The sequence below is a fragment of the Lathyrus oleraceus genome, chromosome 5 (assembly GCF_024323335.1).
Source record: "Lathyrus oleraceus cultivar Zhongwan6 chromosome 5, CAAS_Psat_ZW6_1.0, whole genome shotgun sequence".
Taxonomy (NCBI): domain Eukaryota; kingdom Viridiplantae; phylum Streptophyta; class Magnoliopsida; order Fabales; family Fabaceae; genus Lathyrus; species Lathyrus oleraceus.
Window position 1 is genome coordinate 607,853,427 of NC_066583.1, and position 15,544 is coordinate 607,868,970.

A 15,544-nucleotide genomic window follows, 5' to 3' on the forward strand; every position below is an offset into this window, starting at 1 on the left:
TGGCACTTTGGCAGGTGCTTCTACTTCACATTCAGGAGGAGGTTCCTGTACTTCTTCAGGCTTGACTGGACTGTCAGTTGGACTATCAAGGAATGTTTCAACATCCTCCATGACATCGGTTCCTTCCTCTTTATCATCCACAATGACATTTATGGATTCCATCAGGACATTGGTCCTGTAGTTGAACACTCTATAGGCTCTGCTGTTCGTGGAGTATCCCAGAAATACGCCTTCATCACTTTTGGGATCTAGCTTCCTTCTCTGTTCACGATCTGTGAGAATCTAGCATTTACTTCCAAAAATATGAAAGTACTTCACAGTGGGTTTTCTACCCTTCCATATTTCATACAGAGTGGAGGAGGTTCCTTTTCTCAAGGTGACTCTGTTGTGAACATAGCACGCCGTATTCATTGCTTCAGCCCAAAAGTGCATAGGGAGCTTCTTTGCATGAATCATTGCTCTGGCAGATTCTTGAATAGTTCTATTTTTTCTTTCAACTATTCCATTCTGCTGAGGAGTTATAGGGGAGGAGAACTCATGGCTTATTCCTTCAGATGAGCAGAACTCATCAAACTTGGAATTCTTGAACTCAGTGCCATGATCACTTCTAATCCGGACCACACAGCTGTCCTTTTCTCTTTGAAGTCTTATGCACAGATCCTTGAAGACACCAAATGTATCTGACTTCTCTCTGATGAAGTTTATCCACGTGTATCTGGAATGGTCATCAACCACCACGTAGGCATACTTCTTCCCTCCAAGACTTTCCACCTGCATAGGTCCCATTAGGTCCATGTGCAGCAGTTCCAGAACTCTGGAGGTTGTGGAATGTCCCAGCTTTGGGTGTGACATCTTGGTTTGCTTGCCCACTTGGCATTCTCCACAGACTCTACCTTCATCAATCAGAAGCTTTGGCATTCCTCTGACTGCTTCCTTGGATATGATCTTCTTCATTCCACGTAAGTGGAGATGGCCAAGTCTTCTATGCCACAGCTTCACCTCCTGTTCTTCCTTGGCTGAGGAGCACGTTGTGGAAAAGTTAGAGAGGTCAGGTTCCCACAGATAGCAGTTGTCTTTGGACCTGGTTCCTCTCATAACTTCCTGATTGTCACCATTTGTCACAATGCACTGCTCCTTCGTAAACTGAACATGAAAACCTTGATCACACAGCTGACTTATACTGATGAGGTTTGCAGTGAGTCCTCTTACTAACAGCACATTGTTCAGTTTTGGCACTCCAGAACAGTCCAGTTTGCCCACACCTCTGATTTTTCCTTTGGCACCATCACCAAAAGTCACATAGCTGGTGGTGTGAGGTTGAATGTCTGCCAGTAGATTTTCCATACCAGTCATATGTCTTGAGCATCCACTGTCAAAGTACCAGTCTTCTCTGGAAGAAGCCCTTAGGGCAGTGTGTGCTATCCTAGCATACCATTGTTGCTTCTTAATGGGAACACATCGCTTGCGTGTGTTATGCTTAGGTCTGACAGGTGAGGCTCTGTTAGGGAAGCCATGAATCCAGTAGCAGAAGGCTTTTATATGTCCAAGCCTGCCACAGTGGTGACACCGCAAATTCTGGAATATTCTCTTCTGATGATCATTCATCCTAGCTCCTCGATGTTGAGACATCGGTTGTGACATCTGCTTGAACTTCTGAACTTTAGCCTTTGGGCGTTTGTGTTCAGCTCTTTTTCTAAATCCTAGCCCAGATTTGGTTCCAGACTGCTGTCCCACCTTTAGGATTTCTTCCAAGGTGTCAGTTCCCTTATTCATCATTCTGATGGATTTGGTCATCTGGTTCAGCTTGGAGGTCAGCAGGGCTATCTCATCATTCAGCCCTTCTATGGCAGACAGTTGTTTCTGTCTCTCATCTTCCAGTTCCTTGATGAGTTTCTTGTGCTTTTCACCTTGTGCACGTACTTCTGCACTGGTGGTACACAGCTTCTTATATGCTGCAGCAAGTTCATCAAAGGTCAGCTCATCTGCACTTGTGTCATCTTCAGAGACACACACACTAGTTAGTGCAGTGACATGTTTGGCAGATTCTCCTTCAGATTCACTTTCAGAATCTCCTTCAGACCATGTGATAGCTAGCCCCTTATTTTGCAATTTGAGGTAAGTAGGACATTCAGCTCTGACGTGTCCATACCCTTCACAACCATGACACTGGATTCCCTTCCCATGGTTGAACTTTTCTTCAGAAGTTGATCTTTTCTTAATGTCAGACGGGATGTTCTTGACATTGGGTCTACCTCTTTGATCAATCTTCTTCATGAACTTGTTGAATTGCCTTCCAAGCATGGCTAAGGTTTCTGATATACTTTCATCACCTCCAGTATATCCTTCTTCTGCCTCCTCTTCAGCATTAGATACAAAGGCTATGCTTTTCTTCTTCTCAGCATACTCACCTAAGCCCATTTCAAAGGTTTGGAGAGAACCAATGAGCTCATCTACCTTCATATTGCTGATGTCCTGAGCCTCCTCTATGGCAGTGACCTTCATAGCAAACCTCTTAGGCAAGGACCTGAGAATCTTTCTTACAAGTTTCTCTTCGGTCATTTTCTCACCTAGTCCACCAGAGGTGTTTGCAATTTCAAGAATATTCATGTGGAAGTCATGAATAGTCTCATCCTCTTTCATCCTCAGATTTTCAAACTTGGTTGTCAGCATCTGAAGTTTTGACATCTTCACCTTGGAAGTACCTTCATGAGTTACCTTGAGGGTATCCCAAACTTCCTTAGCTAGTTCACAATGGTGCACTAGTCTGAAGATGTTCTTGCTGATTCCATTGAACAATGCATTCAAGGCCTTGGAATTTCCAAGAGCTAGTGCCTCTTGCTCCTTGTCCCACTCTTCTTCAGGAATCTGCACACTGACTCCATCTTCACCTGTCCTCATTGGATGTTCCCATCCTTTGTTGACAGCTCTCCAGACTTTGCTGTCTAGAGACCTTAAGAAGGCTATCATACGAGGCTTCCAGTCATCATAATTAGAGCCATCCAACATGGGTGGTCTATTTGAGTGTCCTAAGTCCTTGTCCATGGTACTAGAAAGTAACTTCCCTAGATCTCACCCAGAACTTCACAGGCAGGGTGCCTGCTCTGATGCCAATTGAAATTCTAGTTATCAGACTTTGGATGTCACACAGGTTGTTATGACATCCAATTCTGCACAGACAGGGATTATGCAGAACTTAATTATAAGTGCAGTAAATAACACAAGTAATTGTTCACCCAGTTCAGTCCAACATGACCTACATCTGGGGGCTACCAAGCCAGGGAGGAAATCCACTATTAGTAGTATCAATTCAAAGCTAAACTCACCCGTTTACAACTTATCACTTAATCCCTACCCAATGCAATTTCAATCTTAATCTAAGATCAGAGTTCCTACTCACTCCCCCTCAATCACCTCAGTGATATTAAAAACACTTTGAAGTCACACTTCAAAAACAACTCTTGGTTATGCTTCACAGCTTAAACCAAGATACACAGCACTCACGCTTAAAAGCTTTGAGTGACACAACACTTACAACTCAATGAACACCCTATGCCAAAGCAATCATCTATTTATTAATGACTTGGCTTACAAGATACGTCTAATTCTAGACTCACAAAAATACAGCAGTGAAGTAAGATGGACACACTAAATCTTCACGCCTCAAAATCCCTGAAACTGAATGGAGGAATGCCTTCCTTTTTATATTGCAGCACCTGGGCTTTTGCACCTGTATTTTCCTGAATTTTAGGTCACATACGTTCCCTTAAATTCAATATTTAGGTTGCTAACAAATAGGCTATTTGTTAGGTTCATTGAATGTAGCTTGGTTGTTGATTTCCTGAATTTTCTCTAAGCTGTTGACTTCCTAAAGAATAGCCTGAGAAAGCTGTAACAGAAAACTGAACAACCTACAATTTAGCATATGCTGTCAGGCATGAATGTCACGACATTCAGCTTGACATCAAGGTCCATATGCTGAGTCTGTTTTCCCAGAAAACAGACTGTACAAATCTGCTGACCTGTACATGATCAATATGACCATACTACAGTACCAGATTACATTAGTAAATGTCAAAGTGTCCAACTTAACATTTACACAGTTGGCCTTAGGTTAGTTCTGTAATTCTCTTGAAGAACAAACTAACTAATATGCTGAAGTATAGCAGAACACCACTCTGCCCAATCTTCAGTAGCTGCTGTCAATGATGAATGTCACAACATCCAGTTTGACATTCAATCAGTAGGCCTTATGCCAGGTCTGGTTCTTCCTTGATAACCAGACTGCAAGTGAATACTAAGTTCTAACAGAGCTTCTGTTCCTCAGTATCTGTTGACAGGTATGAATGTCACAGCATTCAATAATCCTGTGTTAGCTAGTCCTGCAGTAACTACAATGTAGTTACATATACATGTCATGACATCAGTCAAGACATTTGTGTTTTACCATACAATGCAGCCAATTAAACACCTACACAAACCAAGAAAACTCCTTATCTCAGAAACTGACTTCGGAGCTTCCCACTTAGATACCGCTTCTATCTTAGAAGGATCAACAGCAACACCACCTTTTGAAATCACATGACCAAGAAAACTAACCTCTTCTAACCAAAATTCACACTTAGACAGTTTAGCAAATAACTTCTTTTCTCGTAGAACTCTTAAAACCATTCTCAAATGCTCAGCATGCTCTTCTTCAGATTTCGAATACACCAAAATATCGTCAATAAACACCACAACAAACTGGTCTAGGTACGGATGGAAAATCCTATTCATATACTCCATAAATACTCCAGGCGCATTAGTCACACCAAAAGGCATTACAAAATATTCATAATGTCCATACCTTGTTCTGAAAGCAGTCTTCTGAATATCCTCAGTTTTCACACGTATCTGATGATATCCCGACCTCAAATCTATTTTGCTGAACACACTCGCACCAACCAACTGATCCATCAAATCATCAATCCTCGGCAAAGGATACCGATTCTTGATCGTCACTTTATTCAGTTGCCTATAGTCCACACACAACCTCATAGTACCTTCTTTCTTCTTAACCAATAACACTGGTGCACCCCACGGTGACACACTCGGACGAATAAATTTCTTATCCAACAAATCTTCCAACTGATTCTTCAATTCAGTTAACTCAACAGCAGACATACGGTACGGAGCCATCGATATCGGCCTAGTACCAGGTACCAAATCAATCGAGAACTCAACTTCACGTTCTGGCGGTAATTCATTCACTTCTTCAGGAAACACATCAGGAAAATCACACACCACGGCTAGATCGCCAATCACCAGTTTATCTTTAGCCTCCAAAGTCGCTAACAGCATAAACAACTCTGCCCCATCCGCTACCGCCTCATTCACCTGCCTTGCAGATAGACATAAACTCTTTCCTTCCTCACTCTCAGGAAAGATCACAGTCTTATCAAAACAATTGATATAGACTCGGTTACACACCAATCAGTTCATACCCAGAATAACATCAACCTGCACTAGTGGAAGACACACTAGGTCCATCCCAAAGTCTCTATAAAAAATACTCAAAGGGCAATTTAAACAAACTGAAGTAGTAGTCACTGAACCCTTCGCAGGAGTATCAATTACCATACTACCCTGCATCTCAGATATCTCTAACTTAAGTTTCACAGCACAATCCAAAGATATAAAGGAATGAGTCGCACCTGTGTCAATAATAGCTACAAGAGGAAAGCCATTAATATAACACGTACCTCGGATCAAACGATCATCTGCAGAAGTCTCAGAACCCGATAAAGCAAAGACCTTGCCTCCCGACTGACTCTCTCTCTTCGGCTTAGGACACTGTGGACTGATATGACCCACTCTCCACAGTTGAAACAAGTCACAGTCTTCAACCGGCACTCTGCAGCCAAGTGACCACCTTTGCCACACTTAAAACACTTCTTCTTATTACTGGTACACTCATGGATACGATGTCCAGCCTGACCACATCTGAAACATTTAGCAGGGGCACTGGAGTCTCCCCCACTAGGCCTCTTCATCCCACTCTGTCGCTGGAAACCTTTGCCAGCTGCATACGGTTTCCCACGATCATTCTGATTCTTGCCTTTCCTATCAACCCTTTGCTGATAGCTCTCTGCTCTAGCCTTGGTATCCTGTTCAAAAATCCTGCAACAGTCAACCAAATCGGAAAACACTCTAATCCGCTGATACCCAATAGCCTGCTTGATCTCGGGACGTAACCCGTTCTCAAACTTCACACACTTCGAAAATTCCCCAGTAGCCTCGTTATAGGGAGTGTAATACTTCGACAGCTCTGTGAACTTAGCAACATACTCAGTAACAGACCGGTTGCCCTGCTTCAATTCCAAGAACTCTATCTCTTTCTTTCCTCTGACATCCTCTGGAAAATACTTCCTCAGGAATCTCTCTCTGAACACAGCCCAAGTGATCTCAGCATTCCCAGCAGATTCCAACTCAGTGCGGGTAGCAACCCACCAATCATCTGCTTCCTCTGACAGCATATGCGTACCGAACCTGACCTTCTGGTTATCGGCACACTCAGTCACTCGGAAGATCCTCTCGATCTCCTTCAACCACTTCTGAGCACCATCTGGGTCGTATGCTCCCTTGAACATTGGAGGATTGTTCTTCTGGAACTCACTCAGTTGACGAGCAGCTCCCATTCCCACAACATTCGGATTCCCTCCAAGTACTCCAGCTAGCATACCCAGAGCCTCAGCAATCGCAGCATCATCTCTACCTCTTCCAGCCATCTCTATTCTGAAAACCCAACAAGCTAAACAATAAGTACTGATAGGGTTACACAACACCTATCCCGTACAGGGGAACAGAATAATTACGACTCGACTCGACCGACTATGCTCTGATACCACTAATGTAACACCCTTCTAAGATACCCCAAAATATTTAATCAAAATAGCAATATATCAATCAGAGTAATTATGCAATTAAGGGTGTCACACAATCACTTCACACCGTTTTCCAAAATATCCTGTCATGCTCATTTATTTCATCAAAATAAAACATGTGCATAATACGCAGCGGATACAACTAGCAACATTCAAACCATGTAATACATTACATGTAAAGTTGTTCAACAACCAAAAGAAAGCATAGTAAAACATCCCATCCCGATGTTACATCTACCAGAGCATGACCCACTAAGGAGACTACACTAGACTCCAAGCACTAGCTTCTACTCAATCACTGCTCGTTACCTGAAAAATAGTTGTAAGGGTGAGTTCCTCAACCAATATAATGAGCATTATGAAATATCATGTCATGTTAAGTAATTTAACACATTAATCACTCTAATCACATCACACATTCGGTAACGGCACATCAATTCAAATATCATACTCAATACCAATACAATTCATGCTCATACTCAATATCAACACAAACACACGTATAATATTGGAATACATCCATTCATATTATACGCCATACACATATTATGCAATGAGACTCCATGCATGCGGTACCGACTATCTGTGAACATATAGTTCACCTCACCGTCCAAATCCAGGCACGGCTACCAAGCCCACTAGTCCCACTCATTTGAGACCTAGTGACTCACTCACTAATTCCTCACCATGGGAATTAGCTACCACCCCAAGGGCCATGCTATGCACGCTAATTCACCTAGCATGCAAACATCAACAACAGTCCAAAATGACTAACTCACTAATTCCTCACCATGGGAATTAGCTACCACCATAAAGGCCACAATATGCATGCTAATCACCTAGCAATGCTAAATCATCAACCACAATTCAAAGATAGACATATGCTCACACTCTAAGCCATAAAACAGTCTATTCATAAAGGCAAACATAACTGATACATTCACAAGATCATGCATACCATCATACATCATCAATATTTTATCACATAAGCATATCAGATCATGCCAAGAACAACCACAGTATTAGCACACTCTACTAATACCTATACTACTCAAAACAACGGGAAATGATCCCTAATATATCGTACATCAGCTAAATCACATTACTCAGCTGAACAACCAAAACTGCACAACAACAGCACAGAAAAATCACAATCCTGCCCATACGCGTACTGCCTAGTCCCATACGCGTATGGCCCATTTCTCAGCCAATTCCCATACGCGTAACACCATCTCATACGCGTATGCTACGCGTATCACTTCCCCATACGCGTACCAACAGAGACCAAACCACGTTCAAAACATCATCTTCCTCATCCATACGCGTAATGCCTAGTGCCATACGCGTACCAGGCCATCTCATACGCGTATTGCCTAGTGCCATACGCGTATGACCAGAAAACAGATTTCCAGATCTGCTATGGCTTTCTCTGCTACGAGATCTATCTAATTCAACCTTCCACAGTCCAATTTTACACATTATTCGTTCATATCCTCTAACACAAATCATACCCTATTCGATTTCACAAAATCTAACATTATTACATCTAATTCCTACGAATTCCCTTCAATTATAATCCAAATTTTCGTTCATCCAATATTTCACAATTTTCATCATACATCATTCCAATCAGAGGTAAATCAATGGTTTATCACTACCCAGTACATATTATCCCATAATACCCATTAAACGATGATAAACCCCCCTTACCTGAGTTAATCCGGCAATCCTGCGGCTTCAAGCTCTTCCTCTCTTCAACCCTTGTTCTCTGGCTCTTTTTGCCCTTTTTTCCACTTTTCTGTCCCTTTTTCCTTTTCACGTGAAAATAAACCTTTTTACTCAATGGGACCTTTTCTAAATTCCAACTTATATATTTTCCAATAATTATTATTCTAATAATAATAATAATAATAATAATCCAATAATTCCAATTATTTAATTAAATTAATAAATATAATATTAACTTAAATTAAATAATCATCTTATTTTTATCGGGGTGTTACAGTCACCGCATTTTTAAAATTTCTAAAGGAAAGGGGAAAAAGTACGAATAAAACCCGAAGAAGTTTTAAAACAAAACTAATAAAAAGAGATAAGGGTCTGGGGGTTACTTATGAAAAGGGAATGTATTAGTACCCTAAACATCCATGTTACTCCATGGGAACCACTTTGAAAATGTTTAGATTTTAGTTTGAAAAAGGGTATTGCTTGCAAAAATATTGGAGAGATGGGAAAAAGAATGTTTTTTATTTATTTTTGTGTTTGCCAAGACTTTTTGAAGTCTCATGCCTACGTACCAAGAAAGTACAATGGAGGATCAAAACCTCGTAGTTCGTGGTAAAAATAACAAAAGATGTTTATTTTAATTCATTTTAATGAAAAGACATTTTGCCATTTTAAGGAGAATATTCAACTAGTCACACACAAGTATGAGAACTTTGCATCATCATGAGAAGGGCTCCAACTTGGATAAGGATCAACAAGTATGCCACTAGCTCTCTTAGATGGAAAAGAATTATCAGCAATGCTATGAAGATGGGAGAATTATATCTCAACTATTGAAATGACTCATGTCTAAACTTTGAGAAAATTTTTAAAAGGAAAAGTGCACAGAGGGAACAAAATGATTTAAATGAGTTATGCATTTTTTAAGTCTTTTGAAATTGGTCTGAATATGCTTAACATGAATTAGCATTTATTAGGAAAAAGTTTTGAAAATCAAGAAGATTTTAAAAAAGAGAGAAGATTTTGAAAATTAAAGAAAGGGAGGAGAAGAAGAGACTATCCTATAGTATAAAGTAAAAAAAAGCTAGTGAGGAAATATCTAATCAAGAAATAGCAAGCTTCATGACATAAGTCAAGCAAGAATTCATTTCTTTGGATTAAGCCTCAAGCAAACCACATAAGAAAAGAACAATCCATGCATCAAATGAAACCAAAGTAGCTCAACGTAGTCTCCAAAAGAAGTCCAAAGTCAAAGGTATCAGATGATTCCATGGTCTTAAATCACAAGTCTCACAACAAAGGTCAAGATCCTAATTCTAAGTCAATAACTTCACAACATTGCTAAGGATAGTAACCACAAGTCCATGAGTCAGGAGAATCAAGTTTCTTTTTTAGGTTTTTTCTTATTAGTGTTTTCTTTACAAGGATATATAAAAAAAAGAAGTCCAAATGGACAAAGAACAAATGACAAAATCACGAATAATAAGATATAGGATGCTAAACATAAAGTATAAAGTAAATGTCATAAAAATAAAAAGAGCATAAAGTAAATGACTTTGAAGTAAAAGTTAATACAAGTAAAATGTCAGTAAATGATGTTAGTAATCAGAATGAAAGATGGTTTGGTCATTTTTGGAGAACACGTAACTATTCACCCATAAACATGAAAATGTGAACTTATACATCATTATGAGAAGAGCTTCAACTTGGATAAAATCAACAAGTATGTCACTAGCTCTCACAAATGAAAAAAGAGCAATATGTTCACACAATACCATGAGGAATAAGAGACTTACAATCTCACTTATAAAAATGCATTTTCTTTTGGGACAAATTTAGTATTATGTTAAGCAATCGTAATTGGACTCATGTAGAAGTCACAACCATCTGATGCTGGTCATTAATAATGTTAGTGTTAATACATGCTAGAGAAATGATATGTAAATCATTCTTCTAAAATCATGACACAGAAAAAGAAAAGAAAGAATGATCAAGCACTAAGGCTTGGAGGATTGTCCATTACTTCAATCCACACTTCATAGTGCTTAGGACAAACTTATGCATCAATCCAAAGTACCTTAAATGATCCATGATCAATTATGAGGTAGATTTGAAATGATAAAAGTTCATCAAGTACCGATCTATACATCATGAACAAGATGGACATAAACTAATCCAATTAATCAAAGGGAAAAGAAAGAGATGAATAAGAAAAAGACAAAATAGGTCACACCCAAATTGGACCAAAGGTTTGATCAACTCATCATCGAAATCAATCATCCATTTTGATGGATTAGGGTTTTCACCCCTTCAACACCCAAGATCCATTGAGTTTAATGAGATTCATGATCCAAACCATCATGATCCAAGGTCAATAGAAGTTAACAAAAGGTCACACAAATATAAAATGCAATTAAATGAAATAAAAATGCACCAAAAGTATTTTTAAATGAATTTTAAAAAGAAAATAAAATGAAAAGTCCAAAAAATCCTTCAAAACACCAAATAAATGGCCAAGAAAATTATGGAAGGTTGAAAATAAAATAAGAAACATGCAATAAATTTTTTAGAATTTAAAAATGCAGAAAAATATTTTAAAACCAATTAAAGCAAAGGAGAAAAGAGAAAATTCATGAAAAATAGAAAATTAGTGAAATAAAATATGGAAAAATAAAAATCAGATGAAGAAAAATAAAAGAAAATTTTAGAAATTATTTTGAGATTTTTTGGATGAAAAATGAAATTAATGTGAATTTTAAAAGAAAAAGTAATTAAAAATAATAAAATAAAAAGAATTAAAATCAGAAAAAACACAGAACGTTTGATCACGTCTCATTAATTGACGTGGTAGATCCAACACTCCTTAGGTTGGGATGCATGATGGAACGCGCTACAAGCAATACGCACAATCCTATTCAATTCCAGCCAATCAGAACATATCAAATGTCCAACGTGTCTGGCCAAACTCAGACGACCTGGAACACTCCGGTCATCTTCTCTGGTGAGCTCTCACTGCAGTTTCATCGTTTGGTCAATTCAGAACACGAGACCATAATCATTGTGATCCTATTCTCATCCCAAATTCAATCTTATGCTCCAAATTTATTTATCTAAATTGAGAAAAAGGGAATTTCAAAGAAGTTTCAGAAGCAAGCAAGCCACAAAAAATTAAATTAAATAATGAACACGATTAATCAACACTAGATAAGTTAGGGGAAAGCATCAGAGAGTGAAGGACTATATTATGGTAAATTGTTTGAGTTCAAATGATGCTCAGAACTACCTTGTCGAGATGGTGATCAAAAGTTGATGAAGCTCGATCTGGTTAGATCACTTCAGAAGGTCTCAGAGCTTAGGAATTATTGCAAACGTTTCTGAGGATGTCGAAGATGCTAATGGAATCAAGAAATTGGATTGGAACAAGCTGAAACTTAAAACACGATGTCGCACCTCGAAAAATGGGGATACGACTTTAAGCGAAGCGCGATCGCACGCTCACTATGATAGACTGAACAAAGTCGCCAACGAACTTTATTTATTTCTAAAAAGGAAAGAGGAAATATCGATAAAACCCAAGACAAAACGACAATGATTATTGGTCGTCGCAACCAAATCAGGGTTCGGGAGTCGGTTACGCAAGGGGAAGGTATTAGCACCCCTCACGTCCGTTGTATTAAACGGGAACCGTTTAGTTAGTTTTGTTTTGAATGTTAGCTTATGTTAGTCTTCTCAAGTTATAATGAGGGAGAGAATAATAGGATTAAAAGAAAAGAGAAGATGTTTTTGGATTTTTGACGAAGGACTAAACCTAAGTTTTTTATTAGTGGCCCTGACAAGATTTACAAATCCTGCTCCTACGTATCTCAATAGAGAAGTCAAGGCTTACGTAGTTCTAAGTAGAAAAATGTTTGTTTGTTGGTCGATTTTAGCGAAAGCTATATTGTGTTAATCGATGAAAAACATTATTTTACCCAAAACAGACGAGGAGCGGACGTATACCATACATCGAATGGATTTACAAATCTACATTCGGAAAAGAGTCACTTATCTCGACTCAATAATCGTGGCCGAAACATTATTTTGCATCACCTTAAGACAATATATCTTTCGTTTATGAAATAGGTTTTTTGATTAATCGCACGGCGGCGAGAAAGAGTTTGATTGGTTGGATGTATTTTGAGTGATGGTGAGAACTTGGAGGAGCAAGATATCCATCTCGAACCCTAGTCTCAGGAGTGCACGGTATACACCATGTTCCATTTCCATCTTTATTGGAAAAAGTGTTTAATAAAGATTAAGTATTTTTAGGTTTGATTGAGAAAGGGGTTTGAAGAAACCGCATTGACAATTTTAGACGATGGCGAGAGCTAAGATAGGCAAGGCATCCACCTTGAATCTTAATCTCAGGAGTGCACGGTATACACCATGTTCCATTTCCATCTTTATTGAAAAAGTTTTAAGGTAGGAATTAAGTATTTTTTGAGTTTGGAAGACGAATATTTATAAGAACGAGACATAAGCCCCAAGATCGATAATTCAGGGTTCCACCGGAATGCAAGATTCCAATGGTCCTTTTTCATTCGAATTATTTAAGAAAATTATTTAATGGATAACGAACACTTGATGAGAATCAAATGTTCAGAGGATTACGTTAGAATGCTTGATCCCAACGGTCCTTTTCTTTCGAGTTTATTTAGAAAGAGTTTGGATATTGTATTTGATTTTAAGAAATATCTCTCAATATGTGATCGAGGATGGATTCACATAAATGATTTGAGACAGTTTGACTTGGTTACAAAAATTATTTGAAGTCGAAATTGAAATGGTTTAATGGAAAATGAAAACTCAATAAGAACAAGACATGTGCTTTGGACTCAATTGTTCAAGGGTTACACTGGAATGCTAGATTCCAACGGTCCTTTTCTTTCGTGTTTTAAAAAAAAAGGAATTTAATCGAGTTGCAAAGATAGTTTAAAAATATAATAAAATTATAGGGATAAAATTAATTTTACTATTTTATATATATCGAATTAATTTTATATATAAAATCGAGTTCCCACCAGAATGCTAGATTCTAATGGGAGGAAATGGAATTAAATGTCGAAACTATGGAAAGTTTGTGAAATTTAAATTGAAGAATTTAGTGAATTTGAATGTGATTATTTATATGTGTAAGGGTATGACCATAGATACCAATAACCTAATTAAATTAACTAACACACAAAAACGACTAATCGAATAAAACCAAATACAGGAAAGTCAACCATTAATTAAATCTAAAAAGTAAACATTTAAAAATCTAAACAACTAAATAACGATTAAATTAAATTAATAAAAATATAAAAGTAAAATAAAGAGTAAGAAATTATAACAATTTAAATGAAATAGTAAGCATAAAAAAATAAAAGTATGGAGATATGCTACTCCCAAGTATCAAACCCCTCCCACTAAAGAGAATGAAATTGCTCTCTCTCTCCACTAGGCCGCTTATGGTCATTTATTACCCTAATAACAACTTGAATATATGAACAGGGACAACTGAAGATAGTTTAGAATAAAAATTAATTAAAATGAGATGGGCTACTGTTAATGGACCACTAATTAAAATGATGGAGGAATACAAAACGTAACCCTAGCCGCCTGGCTGTTGGGTTTAAGAGATTAATGGTTAGTAAATAAATGGGGAACACAAAAAAACAATATATTAACATACACTATTTAATAAAAAGGTACAAAGGAAGACTAAATGTATTAAGTTTTAAATGGTTTAAATGTTTGTTTTTTTAAAAATAAATAAAAGGAGAGAATGTGAGAGAAACGGTAACAGAACCCAGAAATGTTCGTCTTCCTTACTAACGACATCCTCCGTTCTCTCAATCTCTCGACCTTAACCTCTCGTCATCTCTCAATCGCTCATCTCCTCAAACTTTCGCACCTACCTCACAATACCCTACTCTCAATCTCACTCTAAACGCAGAAAAACCATGGCTTCAAAAGAAAAATCAAATAAAAAGGCTCACCTTCGGAGGTGACTCAATGGCGATGGTGAGCTTGTAACTTCCTCTCTTCGCTAGGGTTTTCACGCCGTCACCAAAATTAGGGCTTTTTCGTCTTCTGAGATTTAGGGTTTTTCGTGGTTTGGAAAAATTAGGGTTTTTTCCGTCCCCCTTCGTCCTCTCCCCTCTCACATTTTATACTCAACAACTAGGGTTTCAGATTGGCCCATGGAGATCAAAAGGGCGTCTTTGCGAAATCCCTTTAGGGTGCTCAGATTTTGGTCTGCCTCATTTGACGTTAATTCGGAAACGGTAATGTGAACCTACGCTTTCTTCTTCTACTTTTGTCTTAATCCTCTTTTGGGATATTTTGAATTTTACCGCCTTTGCTAATTACTTGGTTTTACTGCAGTGAAAATTGGTGAAAAGAAAAACTTCGGTTATTTGCAAAGCTTAACTATTGTTGCTGTCATGAACTTCTAGGTGTGAAGAAGTGCTAGCTATCAAGAATGAAATCAGGTCCGTTATAAGCTAATGTTAATGTTAAGTCTCATTACATTGTCTTACTTGAACTGTTAGTGCATAATTTCTTATTAATTGGAAATTTTTGTTCAACTATGAGGAATTATTCTTACTGTTATGCTTATTAATCTCTGCAGGTTAGTAGGTGTTGCCGGTTGAATGTGTTGTTGGTAATGTGTTTACTGTTGGCTTCGAGAAACGGTGGCTGCGTTTGAAATTATGTCGCTTAAATACAGGTTTTGTGGGTTAGTTATGTTAATTAACTTGAAATTAGTTATGTTGTAGTTAGTATGCTATAACTTATTCTATTATGAGCTTATGTATAATTACACTTGGGCGGTTACAACACTATTTGTACTAAAACTAAAAGTTCTCCTACTG